Consider the following 11628-nt stretch of genomic DNA (forward strand, 5'->3'; position numbering starts at 1 on the left):
ACCCTGCGCCTGGTGGACTGGACATGCTTGTTCCCATTGGTGATGGTATGTTGGGAGGGAATTGTTTTAGAAACAAATGTAAATCTGTGTCTACATCAATTCCACATGAGTTCAGTCATCATATGGGAAGGGAATCATAGCTGTGGGGAGCTCCATGCAGGACCTTGAGGGCCCCGAGGCCAGTCCCTGTGGCCACAGCAAGGAGCATCTGCTTTAGCTAGTTGGACAAGACTCTCTCCTGCCCAGAAACAGGCAGAAGGACTTCCCCTGCTCCCCACCCATCATTGTATCCCAAACACACCTGTGTGGATGGTCACCTCAACGTCTCCCCTCAGCCCAGTGCCCGCGCTCTTCCTGATGAGGGTTAAGCAGGAGCAGCCTCCTCTCCCCATGTCCATGTTGCAGGCGGCTGCCTTCTCCTCAGCTCCCACCGAGCAGAACAAGAGCCAGCCAGCTCTCTCCAATCCCAGGATTTTCCAGGGATGCTGATAACGATGGGGGGCCCCAAGAAGCCTCCCTAAAGCAGGCAGGGCCTTGTGAGTGGGTGGTGGGAGGGATCAGGGCTTCCTCAGCATCTGTCAGTGCCTGGAGCATCTGAAGGGGCTCCCTACGTCAGGAGGAAAGAGTGGGGCCGGCCCCTGTGGGTTCCCAGAGCCTGGCATCTGCCAGTTCCTCTGCCCTCCCTCACAGACACCCTCCACGGAGCAGCACAGCACCGAGGACAGAGGCAGCAGCCCCAAGAGCATTTTCCAAGACAACTACATTTATTCACACTTACACACGAGGCCCCCAACGCACTGCTTCCCACCCCCACTCCCCAGCCCCTTCCCCCCAGACCCTCCCTTCCTGCCCTCCCCATTCAGCCACCCTCTCCCTCCCCTCCCTCCCCTACCCTCCAAAGCTAAGGCCCAGCAAGATCAGCACTGGGGGAGAAGAAGCTTTTGACCGCTTTGGGGCATCGGATGCCAGAGCCCCATCCTTGGGGATTGGCCCCAGAGAGCCTGCTCAGAAGCCCCTACTGGCTACAATGCTGCTTCTTCTCCTTCCTGGAGACCAAGGGGTCACCCTTTCTCTTTTGAGACTGTGAGGGGCCACCCAGCCCCCAAGTCAGGGATTGCTCCCCAGAGACCCTGAGCCCAGGCCCTGGGTGGGGTGTCTTTTCAGCAGGGGACAGGCTTCCAAAGAGAGGTCGCTTCTTGGACTTGTTGGCAGGACAAGGTGCTAGGTTGAGGCCTCTTCTCTCAGCAGATGGGGACTGATGAGTTCCCTGGGGTCCCCACTTTTCTGGGCTGAGAAGGCCCGAGGCAGGGACAGGGCTCTGGGGTAGCCACCAGGGCAGAAGCTTGTGCTGGGAACCCAAGAGGAAGGCCAGGCTGGGGAGTTCCCCCTCCTCACTTGACCCCTGAGCCAGCCCATGTGACTCCCTGACAGGAGACCCTCCAGGGAGATCCAAGGCATCCTTGGTACCCACGCCAGGGCAGGTGGGTCTGTGGTCCTGGGGAGGAGAGTTTGGCCGGGCAGCCCTCAGCCCAGGGGAATCCTGACATCCCAAAAGCACAACAGAGTCTTTGGACCTGGCCATGCCAGTGTGTGCTCTGCCTCGTCCCTGAGAGTCCCGGGCAGTCGTCTGGGGTGGGCAGGTTTCCATGCCATCCCCTTGTTGGGGGTCAGGGACGTCTCTCTCTGCTCCTTGGCCAGCTGCAAACTTAGAAGAACTTGAGTCTAACCGGGCTGTGCCATGACTAGGGGCTGCCCTCGCATGCTGTTTCTCCTTCAAGGGTAGGAGGCGCTTCTCCACTAGCTGCGGGAGGAAAGGGGGCACTTACTGGCACTGCCCCAGGTGTGAGCAGGGCCCAGGGTGGTGGAGACCAGGGCACTTAGGCAGCAGGTAGGGAAGCCTGAGGCAGTTGGGCTTTATGTCAAAGAGAGAGGGTGTGGCTCTGCCGGGCATCCCGTTGGGCCTCACCACAGCTTGCATGCTGACTGCCCTCCCTGGCTCCTGTCCGTCCTACTCCCTCTGAACCTGCATCTTCCCACTCCAGAGTGGCGCCCCAAGAAGCCGAGCATCCCCAGTGGGGGGGATTAGACAATCAGGTGGGCCTTGTGTGCCAGGTCCCTCCTGCCCCTGGGGTACCTGGGCAAGGGTGAGTCCTTCCTCCTGCTCCAGCTCCTGGCTTAGGGCCAAGAAATCCATCTGTGGATCTGGGGAAAGCAATTCTTCCAGGAATTGGTGATGAATGACGGCCTACACCTGGAAACAGAAGGAAGAAGGCATGAGCTTCCTGGGCAGGGAGTAACCTGGAGCCAAGGACACCTGGAGGAGATGCAGAAAGCAGCGAGCACCCCGTCCCCACCCTCCTGGGACTGTCTCATATCATGGTGACCACCAGCTACAGACACAGACCACAGACCTGGTAGCTACACACACAGACAGAGACACACAAACCACACACAGACACACAAACAGACCCACATATGACACAGGAGAAGACACAGACACAGGTAACGTACACATTCCACACTCACACCCACACAGACACACAAAGACACACAGTAACAAACCACAGACACAAACACACAGCAACACACAGACACACACAATCACATACACAGACACTCAAATCCATGGAAATACACACACTGCTGAGTAGCTAAGGAACAGAGCTTAATTCCAAGGACCTGGGAGTGCCACTCCCTGGAATCCAGCAGACCCCAGCACTCCAGGCCAGCCCACCTTGGTGACGAAGTCTTTCTGGGAACACAGCTTGTCAATGTAGCTCAGGAGGCCCGGGTCTGGGGGCGTCCAGTCCTCTTCCTGTGGCTGCTTCACTTCGCCCTCTTCCCGTTGTTTCTCGGGCTCCCCCGTGGCCCCGAGGGAAGGCCCCAGCAGCTCCTCCATGATGTCCACATACTCCTGCACCACTTCTGGGGGGATCTCCTCAGGGACCTTGGTCTCTGCTGGTCTCTGGGGCCTGGGTGGTGGCAGGCGGGCCTTGGTCTCTGCTCGCCGGTGGGGCCGGGGTGGTGGCCAGCAGGCCTTGGTCACTGGCCTCTGGGGCCTGGGTGGTGGCAGACAGGCAGTCGGGGCCTTGGGGCCGGCCTTGCTGGGAAGGTACACTGAGGCAGAGAGGGAGGAGGACGGGCGTGGTGAGGGCCGCTCCTCCTGCTTGCACCACACAGGGGAGGGCAGGGCTTGGGGATGTGAAGTGGGTCCCAGCTGGGTCAGGACCACCTGAACCACAGCGCCCCCGGAGGAGGCAGGAGGGGCACATCTGAGACAGCATTGCTTGGGAGGAAGTTTGGAGCCACCAATATGCCGTGTACTCTCCCCGCTCATCCCTGCTTCCTGGGCAGAGCATATGTGGAGTTTTGGACAGGCGAGGGGAGAGAGTAGCTAGGAAACGTGACCAGCTCAATACCGAACATATGCTCCTGGAAACTGTCCTGTTGGAGGGAGCAAATCCCCCTCTTGAAGGGAAGCATGGGGTGTGGGGACAATGGCCTCCCTTGGCCCCTTTGGCCTTTGCCATGGCTCCTGTGGGAATGTGGGAAGCCATACCTGGCTGCTTGACCACCTCAGGGGCCGGGGGTCCTTGAGGTTCAAGCCTCGGTGTGGCTGGAGGAGGCAGGCACTGGGGCCCCTTCATCCATTGTGATTTCTGAATCTGCATCTCCTCCTCAGCCTCAAACTCCGGGAACCTGGCGGTGAAGGAGGCCCAGGCTGTGCTGAGAGAGTCCAGGCCCCCTCCCCCCAGGACCAGGCAGTGGCCGAGGGCAGGGATAGGAGGGAGTGCCTCGACTGGGCTGTCCAGGCCCTCACTGTGTCCCATCCCCCAGTCCCAGGAGAAAGCTGCTCCCAGAGTTCTGGGCTCACCCTCCCTCACCCGGCCCCTGCAGAGCCCATGGCATCAACGGGGCTTCCTGACTCAACTCAGGGCCACGAGGTCCAGGAGGGTCTCGGGGGACCCCTCCTCCAGGTTTCAGCTGGCCAGGGGTGGGGTTTATGGCAGAAGGCATCAGGGATGATGCCCAGATGCAGGAGTCCTGAGGCTAGGACTGTGGGCCCGTGAAAGATAACCCAGGGGCATGAGGCCTGGGAGACCCCTGGTCAGGAGGAAGCAAAAGCTGAGCTCAGAGGACAGGGCCCCTTTCCCCTGAGGCTGCTGTCTGTCTGTCTGCCTTCATGGAGGGGACTGCCCAGGAACAAAGGCAGTCAGGCCAGAGATGGGTCCCATGGTGTCCCAGGTGCAGATCTCCCCAACCCAACTCCCTGGCCAGGCTGGGATGGGAGAAAACCGACTTCTGGCCACTGCTGTGAGGAGCCTACACCCTACTCTTGTCCATAGTCACTAGCACCCCTTCTCCCCATCCCCACAGCTGGAGGTGACCCACTTTGGGCTGTGATGCTGGCTGCTCCTGCCATGACCTCCAGTGTCAAGGCAGGGATGGCCCCAGGCCAGGCAGGGGGTGCTTCCCAATAGGCCAGGACAGAGACCCCAGAACACTCTAGGTGGCAGGAGCAGCTTCCTGAGGGAGCCAGGGGCCCAGAGTGTCCTGGGTTTCTCCACACCCTCCTCATACTCCACTTTGAGAAGCCACCATGGCCACAGGGCCTCTGTCATTCACTCTCACCCTGCCACGTGGGCCCTGCTCCCAGGACCCCAGACTCACTTTTCCGCCATCTCGTAGAAGATCATCTGGTCAAAGTTGCTCGTGTGCTGCCATTCCCGCATGGCCCGCCACAGTCCCTCCTCCAGGGTCATGGTGGGCTTCCGCCGGGCCAGAGATCGGAGAACTGGGCTGTAAACCAGTGCAGTCAGTCTCAGTCTATAAGCCCAGCCTTCATCCCAAGCCCACCTGGTCCCAACACCTGGCCCCTGTCCTCCCCACACCTGTCCTGCCATCTGTCCCTGTCCTGTTCTCCCCCATGTGGGCTCCTCAGGCCCCAGGACACACCCCCAAGATCAAACATCAACACAAGCTACCAAGTGGCCTCTCTGACTGCCCCTCGAGTCCTCAGTGTTGAGAAGTGGACTCAGTACTATGGGTGGAACATGTGTGTCTCCAACATTCCTGTGCTGAAGCCCTCAGCACCAGTGTGTCAGTATTTGGAGGCAATCAGGGTTAAAGCAGGTCATGAGCGTGGGTCCCAGTCATGGAATCCAAGCCCTGATAAGGGCAGAAGGAGACGCCGGGGTCTTGCTCTCAGCCACGAGGAGACATAGCCAGAGACAGCTCTCTCCAGCCAGGAGGAGGGCCCTGACCAGACACCCAATCTGCTGTCACCTTGATCTGGGACTTCTGGCCTCTGGAACTGGGAGACATGAATGTGTCTTGATAAAGCACCCAGTCTACGGCATTCGTTACGGCAGAGCCTGAGCTGACTGAGACAGCGTGCACACAGAATGACCTGGGGGTGAGGGTTAAAGTGCAGGTTCCAGGGCCCCAAGACTGAGCATTTAACTGGCTTCCTGGGGCCTCTGGAGGAAGGCAGCCCCTGGGGACGTAGCCTCAGGACCCTGGAGCATGAGGAGCAGGAGCACACGTCCAGAACCAAAGCAGAGCGGTGTCCACGCCACTGCAAGCAGCAGGTCCAGATCCCACATTCCCACAGGAGCCATGGCAAAGGCCTGTCAGCCTGGGGCAGCTCCACCCCAAGAATCAGGGTCCCCAGTGCACCAGGACTCCGCTCCAAGGAGGAATGCAACCAGTTCCAGGGTGCGGGAACAGCGAGATTTTTGGGGATGAAGATGGGGCCACCTTCCACCTACACCCCAGGCAGGGGACTTCCCTAGGGGAATGGCCAGTGTGTTGCACGGTGGATGTGCTCAAGCTCCCGTTTGCTCCTCAGTGGGAAACACAGGGTCACAGAGGTGCCGCAGGGTGGAGAGAGGCAGGGACTGGGAATGAAACCACAAACTCTCCCAGATGCTGACATTGCTGCCTCACAGTCACCACAGTCCATGGCCCTGGGCTGCTGGACTCATGGTGCACTCAGAGCTATCACTGGAGCCCGTGGCTTTCGGGAGTGCTCTCCTAGATGGCCTAATCTTGATAATGATAGTAATTTGGACAGTAATCATAACTGCTGTCATGTAATGTGTCATAGCATGTGCCAGGCATTGTGCTATGCATGTCATATGCGAGCTCAAGTTATCTCTTCACCATCCTCTGAATGAAGCATCATTGTCCCTTTTTCTAGGAGGGATTGAGAGTGAAGATGCAAATAACTGCCCGGCATCAGCCCCAGTGCAAGGCCCAAGACCATCCCCCTGTGCAGGCTCCACCACCACTGTGCTAACTGGACCTCAGCGGAACTGCAGGCATGTGCCAGGTTCCTGCTGGGCCCTGCAGCTCCTCCCCCCGGCCCCATGTGAGGTGCTCCTGGCCATCAATACTTGGTTAAAGGGGAGGCACTGGGGTGTGTACTCAAAGACCTAAACCCAAACCGTAGCTCACGTCACACCAGGAACCCTCTCTGACCTGGGTCTTCTGTAAACATTGTTGTGAAAATTATTGAAAGTAAGGATTGGCTGGACTCACGGGACAGTGACGGGCAGTTGAGATGAGGCCCCTGACAGTCTGTCCTGAGCCGCAGCCAGATTAATATTGTTGAAAATGTACCTTCCCATAGTGCAGCCCATCACCCTCACAACCGTCCTGCAAGCTCCCCTCAACAGCATGATCTCCCGTCCATCCAGCAGCCTCTTTACGTGTGAGCTGCAGGACCAGCTCCAATGCCCCGAGGACACTCACATGAGGAAACACGAAAGCGCTTCGGTGTCAGGACTCTGGGGAAGGTGCCTCCGGGCCAGGGGCTTGTAGTGCTGCCAGAGTCGGAAGTTCTCATAGACACTCCTGGGGTTACAGGAGTCATCTGGCGGGGCCTTGGCCTGGGAGGAAGCCAGGCTGCCCTCTCCATGAGCCCCTTGTGGCCATGGCCCAGCATTCCCTTGGGACACAATGGGGGGCAACTGGGCAGCCGGTGGTGGTGGTGGTGGAAGAGGAAGGCCCTGGGACCAGCCTCCCTCACAGGCCTGGGTGCCCCCAACCACCTGGGCAGCCATAACAGGCACCACAGGAGCAGCTGCCAGGAGTAGGGGAGGTGGACACACGACACCTCCACAGAGGGCGCCTGGAGCCTGCCAGACGAGGGGGGCCTGAGTTAGGACCAAGGTCTGTGCCTGAGCGGCCTTCACAGGCCCCACCTCTGTCCTCATCTGGACAAAGACGTTGGAAGCCCCGGCCCCACTCGGGCCGCAGCCATCCTGTTCTGCCACCAGAGGTGTGCTGGGGAAGGTAGACAGCACCAGAGGGCCGCCTGGAGGAACCCCTGCAGTCACAAGGAGCAGCCCGTGTGCTGGGCCGGGAGCGGGTGTGGTGAAGGACAGAGCTGTGAACACAGACAGGGAGGTGCCGGGGTTCACGGTCACGCCCGTTCCCAGCACTGGGTATGCTGTGGAGACAAAGGAAAGAGGTGAATGAGCTGGGGTCTCCAGGTCCACACTAGTCACTGGGGAATCAGAGGGGAGTCCCAACAGCTAAGGGCGTATGACAGGGAAACTGCAGCTTGCAAATGTTCCTGAGTGTGCATCGGATGCTCTGTTCCTCCACGGAGAGTCGCTCCACTAGAGAGCCTGGCCCTGGTCACCAAGACTCCCTGACCCCTGTCTCCCAAGAAGTAACAGCCAAGCCTTCACTGCCCGAGGGTCTCCCTCGGGTGTCCCTGGCAGACCCTGTCAGCCTCACAGGCATCTCCCAAGCCATGGGTCAGGGATGAGTCTCTCAGCGGCTTGGTGGTCCTCAGCGTGCTCAGCAACAGGTGAGGGGCCTACCCCAGGGCAGTGCTCGGCACTCAGAAGGCCGACAGGAAGCCAGAAGCTTCCAAATATTATGGCCCCATCTCCTCTTCAATCTTCCTTTTCCTGAAGCTCCTGTAAACCTCTTTCTTTCCCAGCTCAGACATAACAAAACAAAACCACTGGATGGAAATCTTTCCCAAGCCAGCGCCCTAGAAACCCTGAAGATAATCCATAACTCATCACACCCAGCATGCAAGCGATTGTCCTGGCACCACCCACAGCAAGTGCTAAATAGGGGTCAGATTCGGGCCACCCTTTCCGCAGTACTCGATGGTCCTGGCTGCCACTCAGGAAGCTCTGTTCCCAGGGAGCAGGTCTGAGAGGCAGTGGTGGAGTCCCCTGAGACAGTGTCACTGCATAGCCAGCAAAAGCCACACACGATTAGAACAAAGCCAGCAAATGGCGAGCAGCAGGGTTATCAGGGGAGGTGTCTAGGGATTTTCACAGCTGCTGGTCATGTTACAATAGGTAGTGGGACAAGGAGCCCATCCCTGGTCCTTCTCCTTTAAGCTCCCAATAACTGAACATAGTGACCAACCAAAAACCAGGGGTTCTTGGGCCATGGGCCGGGTGAGGCAAAGTTGTCTGGAACTCATCCCTGTTCAATAGGACCTCATGCAGTCTCTAGTCAAGGGGAATAAGGGATACAGCACATGCACCTCATCATTCAGGACACATATCCTAACTTGAATAATAATAATAAGAGAACCATCTTCCTATTTGTGCGCTACTCTCCTTCCTCTACTGAAAAGGAAACCAGCCTTTCCAGACCCTTCCACTGAGAACCAGCAAGAATCCACACCTGCCCCCCATTCATGAGGTAGTATAAATGGAATAGGAGCAAATTCTTCATCTCCACAGTAACACAAAGTGCAGAGGACAGGCCATGAGCTAGCAGACAAGAGGAAGTGGGTCTGAAGACCTGAGCTTCCACAAAAGGGCAAACAATTCAGAACAACTCAGGAAACCCAGGCCCTGTGTTGCCTGAACTTCCTCATCTGCCCCCACCCCTGTTAAATCAAAGCCAACAGCTACCTGAACTGATGGACAAGCCATCTCTAGGGAGAGAGCTGAGGGGCTCTGGGCTGTGGCAGTTACAGTAGCCCCCAGCCTCGCCCACCCAGGGGCTGTCACTACATGCTCTGTCACAGCCAACCCACCCAACAGTTTTCTGGCTGAGACCACTTCTCCCCACTCCTCCCTAAGATCTAGAAAACTCCAGTCCAAATCTCTCTGAACACTATGGAAGGGCACCTTCCAGGTGCCTGAAGATATGGCACAGGGTTCAGGCTTGCCTATCATCCTCCCGGGGCCACCAGCACAACATGATCCCACCACTCCCTACAAACACAAAATGACGTGACCTGTCTCCTTCTAGAAAGGGTCAATCCATCCACTCTGTCCTTTTTCCTACACGGTGTATTCCCCCAGGCATCTTGTTCCACCTCTAAGGGGCCGTCCTCCCTAAACACAGACTCACGGTGCCATGGCCATCCCCAGGTGTGATGTCCTTGGGGACATCCAGTCTTCCCTCCCTCCTCAACATCAGCCCTATCAACTGTCCCCGGGGCAGTGTCATATTTGAATTCCTAAGGAGTTGAGGCATGACAGACTCGGATAATGCCCCCATCCCTGCAGGCTTACCTCCATTTGAAGCCATCCCCTCAGGCTGGGCACTGACCACCACTGTCTGGCAGTTTCCGCAATGAGAAAAGCCAAGGGTAAGACTCAGAGGGTGACCTGGTTCAGCAGATGCTCCTGAGTCCAACTGAAGCAGGTAAAATTTGAATGTAAACAGGTTTTTGGAACATAGGACCCCAGACATTCTGCAGAGGGGGAGGGGCAGTGGGCAGCCGGTAGGGGTGGGGGACATTCTGTGAAGGGCTTCAGCCATTAGGCAAGAACCTGAGTTTCCCTTCCAACTGGAAGGCAGCAGCAGAGATGGCGTGTGCCTCTTTAGGCAACTTTTAAATTGTCCTTCTGACTCACAGCAAAAGCTTCTACCTGATGTCTCCTTTACTTCCATTCTTTATCAACAGACCTACTTTTGTGCCAATCAACCCATGCTCCTTCCCACTTTGGCTCTTTCCCAGTCTTGACGAGTTTCAACAGCGGCCTCACTTCGTGAACAAAATTCAAAACACATCTTCAGTCTGAGAAACACAGGGGTTCTTAGGAAGGCAAGGGGACTGGGTGTTTGAAATCAGAATGGTCTCAGCCGATCCAGACTATTAGGCGGCTGTGTGCTTATCATTGTTTAGGAAGCAATCCTTGTACCCCCAGGTACATGCAGCCCTCTTCTGCTGTGCAACTCTACCTCAATCTTAGCTGAGAAGATCAATGGAGAGCAATTCAAGCAAAATCATGGTAAACTTACCAAAACAAAACAAAACAAACCATAAACGCTTTGGAGATCTTTCTGAGGACTTGATCTTTTACCATGGGGCAAACTTAAAATGATTTTCAATCAATAACTTCATCTAAGAGGGATGTTGAAGCAAAATACCATACTCAGATACTGAAGAAGGGCAGAATTTTTGGTTGCTTCCTCCCTTGTCAAGTCAGTCAACTGATGCTTTCTCAAGATTCTCACCCATGGCTTTGATACAGGATTTGAATGAGTCTTTTTCTGAGCCAGTGATACAAAAAATATATTGTGGAAGTGTCTTGTCTTAATTCTGCAATTGCTTCTGTACATGTTTGAAGTCCTAGATCCCAGGAAGAGAGACAATCAAATTAGCCAAAGGTAATTTGTGAAGACTGGCCATGAGAGGTGGTGGCTAAAAGTCCTCCAGCCCCTGCTCTGTGAGCATCCCCACAGAAAGTCCTGGGCCGCACTGACAGCTGAGAAAGAACATCTCAGGGCTTGGATCCCCTGTTCAGAGGACACATGCTCCTCCACCCAGTAGAGGAATGTCAGCTCCATGCTGTGTCCTGCAGAGCTCTCAGTCTCTGCACTTGAGGCCCTGGGCCTGCATCAACGTGAAGGCTCTTCAGTGTTATCACGTGGAGACAGACGATAGGAATCCTGCAAATGAGCAGAAAGGATGTGACAATTAAAGTTTTTTCTGAAGCTATTACAAACTTAAGTCAGTGAGTTGCTTCTCTACTAGTTTTTTATTGCCAACTGGAATTCTGCACTGTGTTGCAGAGTCAGGGGTGGGGAGCGTGGAATTGTTCCCTTACTATCTGCTGCTTTATCAACTGAAATTGATCAAGGCTACAACAAAAACATTTCTAGAAATCATTTGAATGCGGTAGGAAAAACTCTGGTAATGGAGTCAGAAGAAAGTATATTTTGGAGTGTGTTTTCAGGTCTAAAATTCTTTGCCAGAAATATTCTTTAATGGAACCTCCAGACTGAGTAGGAAAACAGGGCATACTATTTTTTGAAAGGCATGAGCAGGAATGAAATAAATGCCATCCAAAGGGAATGTAAGACATGCAATTTGAGGATACCTTGCTTTAGGATAAACCCTCCAAAGGTAAACCTTTCAGCAAGGGTGTTACCTAAGTGCATGGACTGCAGGTTTGTATTACCGAAAATTAGAAGTGGTTGCTGCAGACGCGCTGGTTTCTCAGAGGCACGGTCATGGAGGTTCCAATGAGGGGGCTTGTCTGGCCCCAGGAAGCGCCCAGGTGCTGCCTCCCTCCATTTCCACATCTCCAGCGGGGCCTTCCCAGGGCGGGCTCCTGGCCTGCCCCGTGTGCCGCCACACGAGCCTTGAGGCGGGTGAGGTTTCAGCGTGAGGCCGGCCGCCCTCAA

At 56.0% G+C, this 11628-nt stretch overlaps 1 pseudogene; it reads right to left on the reverse strand.

Moving 5' to 3' along the window:
* Positions 1-859: 859 nt before the first annotated feature.
* On the reverse strand, positions 860-10885 carry LOC115935977 (NUT family member 2A-like; annotated as a pseudogene).
* Between the last annotated feature and the right edge of the window lie 743 nt (positions 10886-11628).

The sequence above is a fragment of the Gorilla gorilla genome, chromosome 8, assembly GCF_029281585.2.
Source record: "Gorilla gorilla gorilla isolate KB3781 chromosome 8, NHGRI_mGorGor1-v2.1_pri, whole genome shotgun sequence".
NCBI classification, from domain to species: domain Eukaryota; kingdom Metazoa; phylum Chordata; class Mammalia; order Primates; family Hominidae; genus Gorilla; species Gorilla gorilla.